Here is an 18,806-nt window from a genome sequence, read left to right as displayed (position 1 = left end):
TGTATGGATTAGGTTTATGTGTCAAGATTACCATCTTGGGACCTGACACTGTTTGTTTTCTATCATCCTCAACTGCAGTGAGGGTTGTGAATGCTCATGCAACACAGTGTTGGTCCCATGGACTAGACTCTAGTTCATATCAAACACATGCACGCTGAAATGTAGTAGTTTCCTTCCAAAGCTTAACCGATGCTGAAGTTGACTGTGCAATCTATTATTCACTCGTGAAAAGCTGTTTTATCAACTTAAAGTGTGTGTGGAGTGGTTTTTAACGTGTGATTTATTGTTGTAAAGGTGTAACCAAGAAAATGTAGGCGGGGAAGCTGTTTTTTCTTGATATTTACATTACTGCAAGGTTGGTTTAGCTGATGTCTGCCCTTTGTTGATGCCTGCTCTCCAGCCTTGTACTGCTTAGAATCCAAGGCAGTTCACTTCCTATTTTCTCAAGCTGTTCTCTTTGAAGCGAGTGCATCTCATTTACGTGAATGTTTTGTAGAAAAGCTGGCACGTAGCATCCTAAAGAATGAACCACAAAACCAAGGGTATGCTTTTGCCAAAAGAGCCCAAATGTTGTCTGTCTGCGATACCTGTTCTAACTGGGAACGTTCTGTCTGTCTTGAAGTGTCCTGACTCTGAATCTTGGTGTGATCATTAGTAGAAAGTCTTGTGGTGATTAGAAAAAGGCTGGCTTTATGGCATGGTGTGGTGGTGAGAGGCGGATGGAGGTTGTTTTTGGAGCCTGAGCGCTCACCTGACCATCCCTGTTGAAAACTTTAGACAAGGACTGTGGCAAGGGCTCCACTGTTTTACAAATAAACAGCTATCTTGTATCGTTCTCTAAATGGGGCTCTAACACCCCTAGCACTCTAATGAAGGCACGCCCAGTGTCATGCTTAATGATTGTCTGGCTTCAGGTGTCTCCCTTGGTATGGGTGTTGCCCAGTCGGTGGCTTGTGTAGGATGAGGAAAGCAAAAAAGCTTGTGCAATGATTTGAAAAGGCCTTTCTTGGGATTCGCTTCCAGAAACCTAATCTGACATCCTTGTATATACCACATATATCTCCTCATCATTTTATATATTAGCTGTTTGCCACAGTGATATCTGAAATCTCTGCTATCAGTTTGAGTGGCAGATTTCAAAGACTAAGCCTCGCCATTCAGTTATTATGAACCTGCTGCAAATGAGCGGTTTTGAAAGCAGCAGACTCTCAGGAGAGGATTAATTAGGTTTCCCTCCTTAACAGGAAAGAGATAGCTAGAGAAGTAAAGTAGAATGTCACTGAGGGTGAGCAAATGGAAATGAAGATTGGCCTGAAAGGGGTGGCCAGAAAATGAAGGAAGTGTTAGTAGATGTACCTGCTGGATTAGTGAAGTCTTACAGGTACTGTATGGTTGGAGGAGAAAGGGTTTTGCCCTGCTGTGTGATAGGTGAAAGCAGCGCTGAACCACTGCTAAATACCATCCATAGCTGAGGACATGGTGAGGAAGTGAAGCCTTAGAAAGTTCAGGAGCCTTATGAAAGGCAGACGTGGTAAGTCCGGGTCTAGCACTGTGTTCTGAATGACATACCATTTCCCCTCTTCCTGCTTCAAACACAGATTGGGAAAGAAGGAAACAATAACAGACAAGAGTCCTGTATGAACCAGGAATCTCATTCCTGGTAGGAATCTCCCCATTCCTGTCTGGTCTGTTTCCCCGCCCCAGCTGCCTCACCCTGTTCGGTACTTAAGCTTTATCCTATTTTACAGGAACATATACTGTTCCTTTCTACCTGATCTGTTTACATGGCTCACTGCTGTAGGTGTGCAACTTCACACAATCTGCCAGTGTGTTTATATTTGCAACACCTGGCTGAAGTGTGCTTCCCACTTCACAGCTGGGCTCTGAGGAGCAGGGAATAGGGCAGCTGGGTGCACAGGGAAGCCAGTGCAGGAACCAGACCCAGGTTTGTCACAATTCCAGTTGTCCTCCTCCCTCCCTCCCTCCTCTTTTGCTCTTTCTCCACTTTGCCCCAATTTCCCCTAACACTCTGACACATGCACACACATACATACATATATATATATATATATACATACTTTACTGCCTATTCAATAAATTAATTCACCATTAAACACCTAACATAGGAGGGGAAATATAGTGCTAGGATATTCAGGGGATGTGACTGATGATGCTAGTTGTAGCACTTGAGACTTGTGGCAGTTCTGAAACTCTTGGGGTTAGTTACAGCTGTGTTACTTTGCAAGGAGGGGAGAAGGGAGATGTGTTCCAGTTTAAGAGTGGCAACTGGTGGTGCACATGCTGCAGTGAGGGCATGGCACAGTGAAGGCCAGGATTATGTAGCAATAGTTGCACACAGTTTACTGACTGGAACATCAGGCTTTGCAGAAATCAGCTTCATAAACCTTTTTTTCTCGGGAGCCCACAGGAAGCACTGGCTTCAGGAAATGCTGGCTTTGGAAACGTTGCTTTTGAAAACACTGGCTCAAGAACAATGTGTTTTGCATCTCAGTTATATAAGAACATTTTGCGTGTTTGTGTGTGCGTGACAGAAATGGAGAAGCAATTCTGATACAGGAAAACCCACAGGTTTCTGAAGAAAGTATTTAGTTTAATGAGTGGGGGAAAGTAATTAGGAATGATCAAATGTGGGGGAGTAGGGAGGCTCTCTTTGCTTCCAGCAATCTGTGGCACACCAAGGACAGGAAAAGGAGGTACCTGAGCGATAAAGATGCAGTGAGGTACCCTACCACAAGACAACCTGTTGCTTTTGGGGAAGCGATATAGCACTTTGCAGTGGGACTGCTTGTTTGAATAGCTTCTGTGGTGATTTTAAGTCTGACTCACTCAATTCTAGCTGATAGCATGGACTCCTATGTAGTAATGGACACTAGATGTAACCGTGCCCCCACAGCCATGCTGCTTCCTTGCATTTGTGGAAGTTGGGCCACAGTGAGACCTGAGCTTCAGGAGGTGGGTCGTGGGCCGTGTCTCCTAATTCGTTAGTGCTTAAAACACAGGCAGATTATTTGCGTTGTTACAGAACCTGTAGCTTGGACTTGCCTTCATCAATAGTACAATTCAATAGCTAACCTATATATTTACGTAACTATAGTAGTCGGGTATTTTCCTGGTCGTGGGTTATTTTGCTGTTGATTAGGTGTCAGTTGTAGGACAGATTGGACTTTTAAAACAACAAACGTGTCTGTCCAGTGGAAACATTTTTTCCTGCACTACATATACAACAATTTTGTTTCTTTGATGGATCATTTCCTTGGATGCCTTAGAGAGCCTCCAAGACAGTATAAAGCTATTTGCAAATTCATTTTTTTCTATTGTGCACTGAGAATGGCAGTAGCTTGGAAGAAACTTTGAGTGAACAAGACTGCAGCCTTTTCCAGGGTTTTGGAGCTCCTTTCTGAAAGCAAAAAAGAGCCCAAGATGAGATCAAACCCAGTAACATCTGCCTCACTTGTTTGATAGCCTGAAAATGTGATAGCCTCCAGCATCTGGGGGCGCTGAAGTTTGGAGGCTCATTATACTTACCTTCTGTCCTGTGACATCTGGACCTTCTTACGCAGTCCCTTCCATGCTTGTGGCTCCCTTGCTTTCCTTGTTCTCCTTTCTGCACTGCAATGTCACTTAGTCCCCAAGGAAGATCTTATAGAAAACATTGATGGTTTTAAAAGAGAGTGATGAAAGGAATATGCCAAGCGACTGTTCTCACAGGAATAATTTTCTTCTATGTTGTAAATGCCCCCTGTCATTTCTTTGTGCTCTGTCCTCTCGCATATATAGATAGCAGTTACTTCATACGCTTTTGCAGTAGTTAGTGTAACTGGGGTGTTTTGGATGCAAACTAAATATAAATGTTAATCAGTCCTGAGGGGAAAAAAATAAGCTCATTCCCACAATTAGAGTTGTATGATACGGCTTATTAATGAGAGAAGATAAGAGAAAGGAGGGAGGGTTAAGGCTGATCAGACTAGAACCTTTCCAAATGTTTGCAGTCTCAGCTGTGCACCCATAATGATCTGCCTACAGAATAATTTTATTCTGAAATATCTTCTTTTTTTTTTTGGTGTTGCTTTGTGTAAAAACAAACTAAAAGGGGACTTTGTTGTGACCAACCTGTTTCACCTGCAGCACCCAAGCCATTGTGCGTGTATTAGTGGAAAAGTACAATCCCCATAAGCCCTCTGGGTTTCACAGCTGTAGTGACAACAGAAAGATATTGAGAAGTGGTTTCCAGTCAGTTCTCTACCAATTACACCTGTTGCTTCAGCTGCACTACAGATATGACCTCCTCATCCTTCACTCCTGCCTTTTCTTCTCTTTGGTTTCGAGCCCCAGAAATTCATTGCTTTGCACCAGCACTCTCAGCTAATAACTACAGGTCTCAGATCCACACCCTTGTTTCTGTCATCTGCCCTGCTATGTGATGAGCTCAATGCATTGGAAGCAGGAAATGTTGAAGACGTCTTTCTGCCAGCTGAGATGTCTCCAATGTGTAGGCACATGCGACAGTCAATGACTTTTGTAGCAACGTTTTAAGTGCGTAGCATTAGACTTTGCATGCCAGGCTAGAGATTTTTCCAATAGCACAATAAGGAAGTTTCCAGTAGGGCTGGAGTCACTACCCTGTTAATGCCTGAAAATCTCTTAATTTTTGGAAGTTTAAACCCTGACAAAAATAGCATGTGTTGATTTGCTTTGGCTTGAAAGACCTAGCATCTCAGGTCTTTAAGGACAGCCTTCTCTTGGCCCAAGAAGATGTCATCCTTGTACTCATGAAAACAAGTAAATATATGGCTTAAGTAACCAGATAACCCATGATTGAGCTCCAGTGCAAAAAAGCAGTGTACAAGAAGTAGATGCAGGAGTGGGCTACGAAAGAAGAATTTTGAAACATTGCAGGGGCATGTAGGGATGGTGTTACGATAGACAAAGCTCACCTGGGGTCGATGTTAGCAAGGGACATGAAGGGAAAAAAGAAGAGCTTTTACTGCTACCTTAGTAGTAAATAAATAAACACAGATAATGTTGCGCCTTGCTGAATGATGTGAGTGATTTGGTGACTGCAGATGCAGGTGAGGCTGAGGTATTCCATGTTTTCTTTGCCTCAGTACCATTAGTGGAAGAAGACTGAGTCAGGGATCTCTTGAGAAATCTCAACCCCTACAAGTGCATGGGACCAGAAGGGAAGCAACCAAGTGTTCTGGCTGATGTCATAGTGATATCACACACTATCATATTTGAAAGGTTAATGGATATGAAGAGAAATATAGGAAGATCCCTCATTACTTAAGAAAGGCAAATATTCTGCCTGTCTTCAAAAGACAGATCATTTCTAGCAAAGATTGTTTCTGGGAGCATACAGAAGGAGGTGGCTGGGATAAGCAAGCATGGATGTACCTAAGATAAATGATATTTGACTGACTGTTTGTCTTCTATGATGAACTGACTAGATTTGTGAAAGGGAGGTGTCATCTGCCTTGACTTTAGCCATACCAGCCTCAGATGCTACTCGAGACATTACGGTCTTGATGAGTGGACTTTTATATGGGTTAATAACTGGCTGGATCATTGGGCTCAAAGGGTAGTGGTTTATGGTTCATACTTTCCCTGGAGGCTGGAGAGGTTTCATATATGGGAAAGAAGAAGAAGCAGCAAACAGAAAACCCCAACAAACTCAAGGTGCAAAACCCCAAGCACCTTGCTGGGAATTTGGTGTTGAACTGTCTTTGGACATGAGGATAAACCAGAAACCAGCTGAGGGCCCATCCAGTCTGAGTCTCTGTCATTGGTCTATGTTATTGAAACATGGATGTTCTACTTGTCCAACACACTAAAAAACAGTTAGTATGATATATGCGTTCGTTTAAACCTCAGCTGCAGGTCACTTGAGCATTTTTATAATCTTCCTCACCAATATTCCATTATTTTCCCACAGTATCTATAAAACCTGATTTTTTTTTTTCCCCAGAATAATGGTTAACAGCACACTGCCTCTCACAGTTTGCTGTTTGCGAGTGTGCAGTGGTGACCCAAATCCTGGTTTATAGGGTTCTAGACAACTGTAAATAGCCCTTTGTTTGTCATGATAATGCAGGTCTGTTTTTTCTGCCAACAGATGTATGAGCTCTCTCATGGATTACTATTTTTTAATTTCTTTTTAAAGAAAATTAACTTTTGTTGTGGCTAGGACTGTGGCATTAACCAGCAAAGCAGGAAATTAAATTTCCCTACAATGATCAGTGTCTCAGCTGGAGAATTCCTGCCATTCCTGGCAGCTGTTTTTTCCATAGAAAATACTTTTAGGAACCAACCAAGCCAGGAGTTTTGTGAGACTATTGTGTGAGAGAGTTGTCATTGTGGGATGGATGTTGAATTGGGAAGCAAAACATCATTTAAGAAGAGCAGGCAGCAGGAACCAGCAGTCTTGTGTGCCTGGAGCATTTTGCACTTTAGGATCTATTAATTCAGACAGGTAGCTAGAGCATTCAGCAAGATACCTTTAGTATAAAACTGCAAGGTGAAGAGCTGAATTTCCAGGGCAGATATCATCTCTGTCGTCAGCACAAAGTTACATTTAACCTGTTCTCGACTGTTGACTTTCTCCCTCCCAAAGTATTTTAGATTTTTGGGAGAATACGCATTCTAGATGTAACACAGCAAAGCCTTGACTGTTCTTCTGATCATCTCAGTCTTTTTGGAAATTATTCAGCTGTATCCTTGCATTTGGCCATGCACAGGCTTTGGCATGTGCTCTGCCATTTCCCTCTCTTCCAAAAAAATCTATTTTTTCCCTCAGCCTACCAGGTAGTTAGTATTTATTCACTTAGCAAGAGGAATATGGAAGGACAAATCTATGGTGAGCTGAGACTCGCAGCCATTTCAGCTGACATCGTGCTGCACTCCGCTTCCTCCAGGAACTTCAGTCTGAGTTTCTGCTTCCCTGTCCCTGCTGCTGATTCATGTGGTCTGAAGAGCTGCCATACATCCATCTCTGTGACTCACATAGAGTTATCTGAGACTTCAACCTGGCCGATCTTCTCACAGCCACAAAGCTGTCTGCCTGCACATGGCTTCACAGCAGCTGTGTGTATGTTCTTGAGCTTCTTGGGGCTGTTCTGTAAGAGAGTGTCTCAGTCTGTCCCGGTCCATTCCTTGTATCTCCACAACACTTTATCTGGAAAGAACATTCCTCCCTCTGTGATCCCCAGGTTGCTCTGTAAAGATCTCCCAAGCCACTGCCTGGAGAGGGCGGGATACAGATATTTCCACCCAGTGCTAGCACCCTGTGTCAGTGGCTGTAGTCATTGAGCCTGAGAATCCAGGGAATATAACAACTTAATTTAAGACCACCTATGCTTGTCACATTGTACCTCACCGTCAGCTGTTCTTGTATCTCCTACTCAGGGCATTTGCTGATCAACCTCAAAGTTTCAGGTGCTGCACAGATACCAATGTCAAATAATGAAAGGATGCGAAGTGAACAAGCTTTTGTGGAAGGCATTTCATGGTCCAAGAAAGCATTTGAAAAATCAATATATTTTCCCAGCTTTTTAAGATCATATGCCTGTAAGTTCCTGAGTGTGAGCTTTTGAACTTCCAGCAATCTCTTGACATCAGGCATGCTCAAAGGGAACATTTTACTTTGGCACAATGTCTCTCAATGTTTTATCTCCTTTATATAAGGCATTACTATCCTATGCAATTTTTTTCCCCTTCCATCGTTGTTATATAAACAGGTTTTTTGTTTGCATGTGTGGGTGGTGAGAGTGTTTGGGAGGTTCTAGCAGGTACCAGGGTGTGTTAATCCCCAAGGGGGAATCTTCTTGGTTTTTTTGTTGTTTTGTTTTGATCACAAAGGAAACAAACCCTGTTCGAGCTGTTTTGTTGCTGTCTCCACACCTTTTCCTCTTTTCTAATCACAGTCATCCTTCACCTATGGTCCATCATTCTCAATGACTTGCCTTAGGTTACAAAAGAACCAACAATGAGATTGCTATAAGCTTTTAAGTAATGGACTGGATTCTGTAATATATAAGGGGTATTACAAAGTATATTCTGCTTTCTGTGTGTATACGGTCCAGTTTCCTCCAAGGTTAAGAAATACAAAATTACTTTATCAAACCATCTAGGAAGAATCCCACATGGGTGGAACTTGTTTATTAGTAATTTTTGGCTTTCAATACCTTTCTTAACAATATCCTTAAAGCTGAACTCGGGACCTTTGTTTCTAAAATCTAATTCTTATCCATAATCAAGCAGGAACAAGTACAGATTCCAAAACAAGAATAAGCAATTCTGTAGTCTGTTTTTATTTTAGGATGTATATTAATGGAATGGGTATGCTGATGTGCAGTAGTGTGAGATGTTGGATATGCTGTGTGCACTATTAACACTTGGCAAAATACTTATGAGTAAGTTTTTGTCCTGAGACAGGAGACGTGCTTTAGGAACTGAGGAGTAGATTTAATAAAATTCAGTTTCACTTTGGGTTAAACCTTTTGTCCCAGGAGAGGTGTAATTTATTGCATCCCTGAGAAGGAATTAATTGGCTTCTTCACATCTCTTGCTCACCAATGCAAGCTAAAGAAATAAAATTCTGCAAAAGATGGATGTCCTGAACCAGCGGTCACAGGATCAAAAAGGGCTGCAAAGAAGCTGTATTTTTTTAATGTCTTTTTTAAGGATGCATAGCTGAGCAGGCTGCCCCCAAAATCCTGGCCCTTGGGCCCTGGTGCACAGTTTAGAAACCCCCCAGAGGACTTGTTGTTAGAGCAGCTGTTTCCAGCATAAAGTAAGTTCTACAAGATCCTTCCATCTCCCCCCATGCACGTCTTCCCAAGCACACAGGTTTTCCAACAAGCTTTTCTCTCCACTTCATTAGCATCTCAGCTCTTCCTAAACTTCTATTGTGACAAGAGAAATCTCTGCTCTTTATTGTCCTTTCATCACCTCTTTGATGTGGTAAAGAAATCACTGTGGCTATTGCATTAGAAATCCATCTCTGAAGGTTACGCAAGAGTGAAAGTCAACAGACTCTGCTAGTAATGAGCAAGACAGCGTTACCAAGCATGACAGATAAAAAACGGAGCTCTGTCAGCTTCCATCTCACCCCCAAACCAAAATATCAATTAATTGATGCTTTTGAAAATCTTGGCATGGACTTAATTATGCTTTCAGTAGAGCATAATTAAATCAGGAAAATCAGAAGGTAAAAATCAGCTTTACCCATCAATAGATGGAAAATATTTTAAAATTTGCAGAAATAAGGTACTATTAGTAGGGGGTTTATATTATATCTGTGATTCAGTATAACTGGAGACCTTTTAAAAGTTGTCTTGCATGTGGGCTGAGAATTACAAGGATCTATGTAAGTGAAGTGAAGCATGGTTTTATTTGATTTTGTCAGTATTATTATCAGAAACTTTGGCTTTTTTGGCTGTTTCATTATGTACCTGATAAGAAACAAAACATTGTACTCCTGTGATTTTTATATAAAAAAGTTAACATTTCCATGAAACAAAATTTCATTCAATGACAAGTTGTGCAGATTCTTAAATCATCAGGTAAGCACGCTTACTTTTATTCCCTGTTGAACGCTTTATAGGTGTCAAAAATCTATCTGGTGGCGGGGAACCAGCTATATAGTTTGTTCTTTAGCATTGTAGTATTATTATACAGTCCTGGTTGGTTTTGGCCTCGTTTCCTGTAGAAACAAGACTTATCTAGTGATACGCTCCTTAACAACTTGTGAACTTGTCAGCTGTTTTCAGTCACATTTGACAAAGGCTTATCATCCGCTCTTTCCTTAAAGCAGGCAGCTGGGCATAGGAGAACAGGCCTTCGTGTTCCCTCTGAAAGAGAAGCTGCAGTGTGAACTCATTCCTCCTGTACCCTGGAGAATCTGCAGCAGAAAGGAGATTTGATCTGCATCCCAAATCAGAAGGAAGTTTCTGTCAGTGCATTGCTTTATCCAACACCAAAGTCAACGTGAGACACACATAGAAACCCAGAATTTATCATTCCCAGAGTTCACAGGGCTCTCTTTACTTCTGCACTAACTCATTTCTACATGGTGCATATCTTATCGTATTTCTCTGGAATGTATTTACTCTGTAGACTTTCTGAGGTAAAGACTTAATTTTCTGTCCTTTTCTTGTAAACTGCTTGGTACACATAGGAGCATTCTCTTACTAAGTTTACCTTCATTCACAGGGAGTTTTATCAAAGTCCTCCCACTTTTTCAAATTTCAGTGATTTGTTATGATTATTGTGTAAAGCAGTTGAGCTGTCTCCGTTTCTAGTTGCTGCTAGTAAGTCAGGTTAGAAAAGTGTATCTTGGTCTCATTTCTCATGGGACATTTTCCTCTACCAGTCTGTCTACAGATGAAACTCGAGTTCAAGTATAAAAGTTATACTTACTGTTTTGCAGTAATTCAGTTCTAATTCAGTCATGCATCAGTTCTTCATCTGTAGAGGAGACTGGTCCAAAGGAGAGCAGGTTGAAACTCATCACTGTCCTCTGGCTGGTGTTTCCCTATTTCACATAGGCTGCGTTATTTCAGTTCACCTCCTGTTGATCAAAGTGTCTCACCTACTCAGCAAAGGCATCCTAAGTGGGAGCTGTATTTTGGGACATCAGCATAAAGACAGAAATGAAATGGATGCAACTTGGGCTGAAGGTTGCTGGTTAGGCATTTTGGAGAGGTTTGACTATTTCTTCGTTGAGATTTATGCAATTATAATTACAATGTTTTGGTGGGTTTTATGGGTTTGTTTTTTTTTTTTTTGTTTTGTTTCAGGGTTACCCATAGAATAACTTGAACAGCGTGGAAAGCTTCTTAAAGAGCTTTTAAGCAGATATCCAAGAAAGGCTTCTGTCTTAAAAAGATAGTCTAAAAGTCTGGCAGAGGACAGTTCGAGGATTCTTTAGTTTTCATGTTAATTTGAGTGATGTCTTGCTGGGGAAGCTCATCAAAATATCTCTGTTTTGTGGCACTTCTCAGTAAGGAACCACCATGGCTGACTGACAATAATTTGTTTGCAGACTCCACTGTTTGCTGTTTATTCATATCTTCCTTTTTTCCAGCCCTGTACATGTCCCTGGCTCATGGCTAACATTTCAAGGCTACATTTAGTCACTGTTGTACAGTGTTCCATTCTTCACTGGGCCGCAAGTCTACTTAGCTGTGTGGCCAAAAACCCGGCCGTGTTCTGCAGGACTCACACAGGGTTTGCAATGCATTATTTCAGCAGATGTATGAGGGATGGGCATCGACCATGTGTAGGCAATTGTATTTGCCAACTATACATTCTTGGAATAGGAAACAGCTTTGCCTATGAGATCCTTATGACAAATGGAGTTACCAAGTCTGACAATAAAATCTGGAACAATTTATTGAAACTCATGGTAGAGGCAAATGGACCAGCATTATTTTCTGTGCTATTGGACAAAGAACTTTTTTTCCTAATTTGAAACAATTGCTTGGAGTCTTGTTTCTTTATTAGCCCCACTCAACCGTGGTTAAAATAAGCAGATGCACCTGTGCTTTTTCTGTTCACATGTTGTTGAAGATCACTGCAAAACTGAACAGGAGTTTGTGATTTGGGTTGTTTTTTTTCAGCCCATGTTGTTCAACATGCAAGATTTAGCAAAGCTGATAAACAACACTGTTTTAACAATTGAGTAGGCAAGAAAATTGTGAGGCCTTTGAAACATTCTGTATTTTGAAAAGACAATTTAATTGGAAAAAATAAATCAAAACTGCAGACACATGCAAGATATTGGAATGGAAGAATGTCTCTAAAGCTGCCAGACATAGGTTCTTATGTGTAGATACTGGTCACTTTTGGAATAAGAAAATCAATTGTCAAGCTATATAATATCTAATTTAACTAATATTGGTTAGTTTTGCTTATTCAGATTACTCATCAGCTAGATATAAAGCTGTGTATGTCCTAAGCCAAGCAGCTTACAATTATAAATAGTTTGGTTTAGGTTCCACTTTCACATCTGTTATGAAAAAGTGTACTTGTGAATAAGACATACCTGCTTAGCACAGTTTCTAGTTATTTGAGTGGCAATATCAGGGCCAAGGAATCATAGTTGAACTTCTGTAACTCCTCACTTTCAAGTCAGTGGAAGGGACAAAGAGCTGTCTCACAGATGACAATTGGCCAGTCAGGGTGGAAATGGGGGAGTGAGATAAAGCAGTGGTTGAACTGGCGAGTCCAGCTCGCTGGGTTGTCCGTTCAGCGGTGTGGTGGTGCTGGGGTGGAGCAAGGTGGAGCTGCCCTGGGGAGCAAAATGCTCCCTGAGAACTGGGTCAGGGGAGTGCCCGGCTCGCCGGGGGTGCTGGTGTAGCCAGGGGCTAGAGAGGGAAAGCCAAAAGGAGGTGAAAGGTGGATGGGCTGAGTCTGTGGCAGGTGATCTCAACCAGGATGTAGGCAAGGAACTGAGGGGAAGGAATGGCACAAGGAGGGGAAGATTGCAGCTGCTTGCAGATTTCCATCTCAAAGGAAATAGCTGAATTTTTTTGTTTTACTGGTTGGCAAATAACAAAGAAATAGGGCTACCAGCAGATAGCCACAGAAACATGAATCATTTCACAGCCGCCATATGTATTGACTAACACGTAATACTCTGAAATGAAATGCTTTAGTGTTGACTGAATGTTTGGTTAAAACAAAAGCAGCAGTGCTTGCCGTGGCTGCTACTGCCAGCGCTTTACCATCCTTCCATTAGGAGAATTCTAGCATAACCTTTTTTGTAACTGCTTGCGACACCCTTGTTGTGTTTGTCTGGGCTACTAAGAGTGATTTAATCCATTTTGCCATACATTCTTTAAGAATACACTTAAACTTTACCATTTTCTTTCCAAATCCAAAATTGGGCTGTGGTATTTCTGGGGAAACATGGTCTCTTCTGCAGTGTGTCTCTTAAGATACCAGAAGCAGATTTGAGGGCTGTGTGGAGCTATGAGGTGGATCTTAGAAAATGAGGATAGAGTTGCAGGGCTTTTTGTGGAAATGCAAGCCTTCCGCATTATTCTGCTGAGGTTTGTAACACAGGAAAAAATTGGTAACACTTAGCTGTCGTTCGCTACATAGACACAGGGACATATATGGAATTTCAAAATAGTTCAGCTCTGCTTTGCAAACTAAGTGGTCAGATTTTTGAAATTGCTCCCATAGAAAAAAAAATCTTCAAAAATTCTGTGGTCTGTGATCCTTTCTTCTGGGAGTGCAGGAATGACCATGTCAAATATTTTCCATTCTTGGCATGAATTTACTCCCCTAGAGCTTGTGTTCTGTTTTAATGCACCTGAGTGAGAGTACTTTAAATATTTGTTATTCCATTCCAGTCAAGACAATAATCTGAACCTTAAGCATAATTAAATTTTTATTTTCTATACCTTCCTGTGTGTCTTTGTTTCCCACTGCACTGTCTGACAGTTGCATTTTTAGTTCTCTAGACATGGTGTAGGACTCAATCTTATGACTTGGGTTTCAAGCAGTTTTGGCATATGGTGGATATATCTAGCCAAGCCTACATTTTGTGGCAATGTGTCTATGGTAGAATCCGAGTTTGTATACTCTCCCATTGTTAAGGGTTTTTTCTTTCAAAAAAACCCTCTGGTCTGTTTTGTCCATTAACAGATGATACTGGATTTTACCCCCATGCTTTGGCTTACACTGATTCTGTGATGCGTTTGGTAAGGCAAATCTGTAAGTAAGTTACCTGAACACAGAATTTCTGGTTTAGAGTATTTGTCATCAAGTTATGTAATCCCTCTGCACACTTTTCTCTGACTCTTCTGAAATGGACATAACTTCTTGTCGGTACCTCTCAGGGTCCCTCAGGGAAACCAGTGCCTTTCACTTTACATTTCTGTATCATTTCCACACAACAGCTCCAACAGACATGGCTGTACTGAGCACGGAGCTTTGTCTGAGCTGCTTCAACCCTTCTTTCATCCAAAAGGAGAAGCCTCTCATTTATTTCTCTTTTAATTTCAAGCTAGAGCTGAAAGTACACTTTGAGCATTAGGCTCTAGAGCTGGCTGGGGATATAACCTGCTGTCTCTTTCTGTGTGGATGTAGACAAGACTCCAGCCAGACCACCTTTCTGACTGAGCTAATTCCAGAGCCCCCATCTCTTGCAGAGGGCAGGTATTGCTGAGGTATCTCACTTTCATTCAGCTCGGCATTGGGAAGCAGTTGGCAAATATGCCGCCTCCTGTGCAAGCTGGGAGCCTGGAGCCCCTGCGTGTCACTGAGGCCAGACCTTACCTTCAGGGCATTGCAGAAATCACCTGCCGCATGGACTGACTGCAAAATCAGTGCAGTTGGCAGCAGAGGGCATTATGTGTGATCTGACAGCCTGAAGTGGAAACGCTGCTGGTTAAAGAGAAGAGACATTGTTGGAAACATCCAGGTTCTCCCGTAATTCAAGCAATTATTTAAACAGGTAATTCAAGCTACTTACACATTTTAACCTTTGCAGCTGACAGTTCTGCTTTTCTGGAAGCAAGAATCATCTCTTTTAGAAGTTTCTCTAGAGCCTTGTGCTGGTGCACATAGCCGTGTTTCCTGAGTTATGCTTTCCCTCTTGCCATTCTTGCTTTTGTATCAACTGATTTTATACACAGGCTAAAGTTATTCCCTTAGTCCATAAAGTAGCTGTCAGGATGGGCACATAAAATTTCTTACTTCATTTTAGGAGAATTAATTTCCTATATGTGAATGGAGTGCAGGACTTCCTTCCCTGTGGAATGGGAAAGAATGTAAAACAAGAAGTTATCAGAGTATTCTAGTATTGTTTTAGAATTGACTGTGAAGCATTATGTCTGAAACATGTAAATATTCACCTACAGGCATATCTGCCTAGACAGATTTTGTGAGGAGTTTATGGGCATGAGACCTCAGTTTATTTTTTTTTCACCCACTGTAACGGAGCTTTATTAATTCCTTATCAACTGATTTGTACCATGGGACATGCTAGTGAGATCATATTACTTTGCACATGTGGACATTCCTCAGAAGTAAATGATATTTTTCTCTGCTATAAGGTGGGATGTTAAGTATGTAGTTCACCCTCTCAGAATGACTACTGGGTGAACTAAAGCTGTCAGAACAAATTTGAGACCTGTCTCCACTGCAGTTGAGAGAGGCACCTGCACCTTTTGCCATTGCTCATTATTTGACTCGTTGCACAAATATATTTGCAGCAGCTATTATAGGGTATGTTCATCTTATGCTCAGGTTTGGTATATATATATATATATATTTTTTTTTACAGATGTGGGAGGGTAAAGGTGAAACATGAGGTCTTCTGAAAACAGTTTATCTTCTGCATGAAGTTTTACTGCAACTTGCTTATCGTGTGTAACTGTAAACAAAAATTTCAGAAATATGTGACTATTTGTTTTACTAATTCTTCGAAGTCTTTGCATTTTAATGGGCCTTAAAACTATGTTCTTTCTGAAGGAGAGGGCACCTTCCTTTTGGGTTTTGTTGACAGTGGTCATATTTAAGAGATAAGATTGGTGCACAGGAATCTTCTGTGATCCCAAAATGTGTTGAGGAGCTCAGGAAAATGTTTGGTTGGTCAGAGCTTCAGTGCATCCCTGCTAGGTGGTCCTGTCTCATCTTTGCATTGCCATATACTGTTGGTCTGTCTTGATATTTCCAAATTTAGAAGCACAGAAGTGTTATCCTAATGGAAAAATCAGAGAAGCATTATCATACCTCTTGGAGGACTGATATACTAGAAGGATGCTGTGTAAAGATGTTAATGAGATAGAGATAACAGGGGTTTGTGTGGCTACAAAAGAAAACAAAAGTCTATACAGTCTTTGTTAGGCAGAACTTTGTTCACTGATTTGTAAATGTGCTGAACAGGTTTAAGACACTTGCCAAAAGCCAGAGTCATGTTAATTTTATTTTCATTTTAAACAGAAACTCTACATATCTACTTCCTTCTTCCAGCATCCATGGCTTAGAGGTTCTCTCTATCTGTTGGCATTTCACTTTGTGCAAAATGTGTATCAACTATTTTTGGAGAGCTTGATCTTTTCTGTTCAATGTTTCATGTCATGGTGATGTTTCTAAACATGATGTAAATAGGAAAAATAGATATTTAAGGCTTAAAAATATTTTGAAATGTCACCTAGTCCCTTTCTATACAACAAAGCAGACTCAGTTTTATGCAGGGCTAGTTTTATGCTAGAATATCTTGAAGGCTATTCTGGAGCCTCTTAACCCATAAGTTGTGCTTCTCTGTTTTGGGATTTTGCTGAGATACTGACAGTGCTGCTTTCTGGTATCTTTTGCTAGACAATATTAGCTTTGAACATATATAAAATGTTCCTGACAGAGTTTTTTTTACACCCATCTTAAACACCTCCATTGCTGTAGCTTCATGTTTAACTGCTTTTATCAGTAGAAAGTTCTTTCTAATGTCTGATTTACATCACCTTGGCTGTGATTTAAGCATGTTGATGCTTTCCAGAGCGCAGATTATTCTCTTGCGCTTACCTTTTACATGTTTGAAGACTATTAAGCTGCCAGTCATTAGGGTTTTTTCTTCTCATTAGATTCGACAGTTCAAGTTGTTTCATTCTCATAACTTACTTCACCGGACTTCACGCTTCTCTTCCCAGCTCTCTCAATTTTGTTCACCTCTTCTTTCTCAAAAAGTGTTGCCCAAAGCTGGATGGAGTACTTCAGCCAAGACCTGCATACTGCTTAGTAGCACTGGAGGGGTTTGTCCTTTTGCCCTTAGCATTGTTTTCTGAAGAGATGGCTGGGGTATTTTCTAATTCCTTTTAGCTTTAATATTGCTTCCTATAGAGTTGCCTGCTATTTCTGAGTACAGTTGTGCTCTGCTGAAATGTTATTCTGCTGTTCCATTTCCTACTTTTCCTTAGTCCCTTGATGTCTACCGTTTTATGATCAGTATAAATGAAAATTTTGAGTTAAGATACCCTGATGTCTACTTAAACTATTTCCAATGTACAGCAATGTTCTGGGTATTGTTTTTCAATTTGCCCCACAGCAATATGGGAACAAATAATACAGGAGGGAAGACAAAGGCTTGTGAAATGTCCACAACTGCTTTTAACATGAGCAATGGGTCTAATGAAACCTGATTTCATCTTGTTTATGTCCAGCATCTTCTACCACTCCAGAACATCCCAGTGTCCCTACCACATCCTCACTTTCCAGATGGGCAAGAAGCAGAATGTGCTGAACCTGACTGAGATCTCTATAGGCACTGACTTTGGGTCATTACACTTGTGTTCATGTAATTCACTCCAAGAATGGCTAAAGAGCTAATGTATTGCTCTCTTTTCTTCAGCACGTGGATTTGGATCACTTTGCACTATCACAGTCAGACTTTCCTGAATCTGTCAGGGAAATTCATACCTTGACGACCTCTATTCTTCCAACAGATTGGATTGAAATTGGTCTATGAGCTTGAAAGCTACTAAAGGGGTACTTGCAGACAGAGGGGTAACATGAGGGCATAAGCCATTGCTTTCTTAGAAAACAGGATAAAATAATTCAAATCCAAATGCTAATTCAACTGACTTTTTGCTTCTTGTGGTGTAATTGAAAAAGTGTTTTCCTTTGCTGGACCGACAAACATGTGTCAGTCACACCTTTTCCTCGGTATTCTTGCACCTGATTTCTGTCTCTTGAATTTCTGGTGTGCTTCTTTTTCCCTAACCCTTTTCTGCCAAGAACCAGAACCTCTAGGTGTTCACCTCTAAGTACAATAGATGTGGATCTGCTATTGAAAATGAGTACCTGGTGGGGTGAGGACTTTCCTTTTTGTCTGTATCTGGAGTGCTATAAAACCTGAGGACATAATTTATTTCTGCAAACCTGATAGTTACAGAAGGTTCAGATGAGAGAAAGCCAGGCATTCTCATCTTCAGTGCTATGACTTACATAAGTATTGGAACAAATTATAAAGAGTATTTTAATATATCGTGTACTAAAATAAAAATAATGTACCGATTTATTTCTAGATTATTTTTTCATTAATCTTCAAGCAATTGAAGTCAAATACAATTATTTATTTTTGAGCTCTGAATTAGCCAGTTTAACAATGGTTAATTAATATCATTGCAATTAAAAAGACATTAAGAAGTCATTAAGGCTCATATAATCTTTCCCAATTGTACAAGACAGAAATTTAAGTCAGTGGGAAGAGGCAGCATCTTGCAGAACTCTTGTACCACCTCCAGGATCTTGGAGGAGTCCACCTGTGAGTCCTTCATAGGTATAGAAGTGGGCATTACTTAGTAAGAACACATTGAAACCACTTTTTCTTGATATTTTCCAAGCAAAAAATTGCTAGAGAAGGATGTTACTGTTTGTGTAGAGTTGAGGGGGGTGGGGAACAACAACCAAAAAACCCCACACCACCACTACAGTAAGTAATTGCTTGTCATCTATTAAAATATATAGCTTTTCTACATTAAGACATACATTGGTGAATCCAAATTACTCTGTAAACTTTCTGTGATTCTTGCAACATAATATGAGGATAGGTGGGTTGCAGCCCTTGTCATGTTGTTAAATGATGCACTGATCTATCCGGTCACATATGCCAGTTCTGATGCTGGCTTTAGTGTGGTCCGTCTGACTTTATTATGCCATGGGCACTGCTGCCAAATTGCCTAACTATTGTTTAAATGAGTTCCTTCTTCTTGCTTAAGACAACTTCTCTTATGTTTGAAAGTGTCAAGCTATTAATTTTCTTAACTTTATTCCCACTG

General features: G+C 40.7%; 1 protein-coding gene across 3 annotated transcripts in view; it reads left to right on the top strand.

Moving 5' to 3' along the window:
• SPTLC3 (serine palmitoyltransferase long chain base subunit 3) overlaps positions 1-18,806 on the top strand; it is a 191,115-nt gene that overhangs the window by 111,563 nt on the left and 60,746 nt on the right. The gene's annotated exons all lie outside the window — the stretch shown is intronic.

The sequence above is a fragment of the Columba livia genome, chromosome 3, assembly GCF_036013475.1.
Source record: "Columba livia isolate bColLiv1 breed racing homer chromosome 3, bColLiv1.pat.W.v2, whole genome shotgun sequence".
In the NCBI taxonomy this organism is placed as follows: Eukaryota; Metazoa; Chordata; class Aves; order Columbiformes; family Columbidae; genus Columba; species Columba livia.
This window is presented reverse-complemented; position numbering and strand designations above follow the sequence as displayed.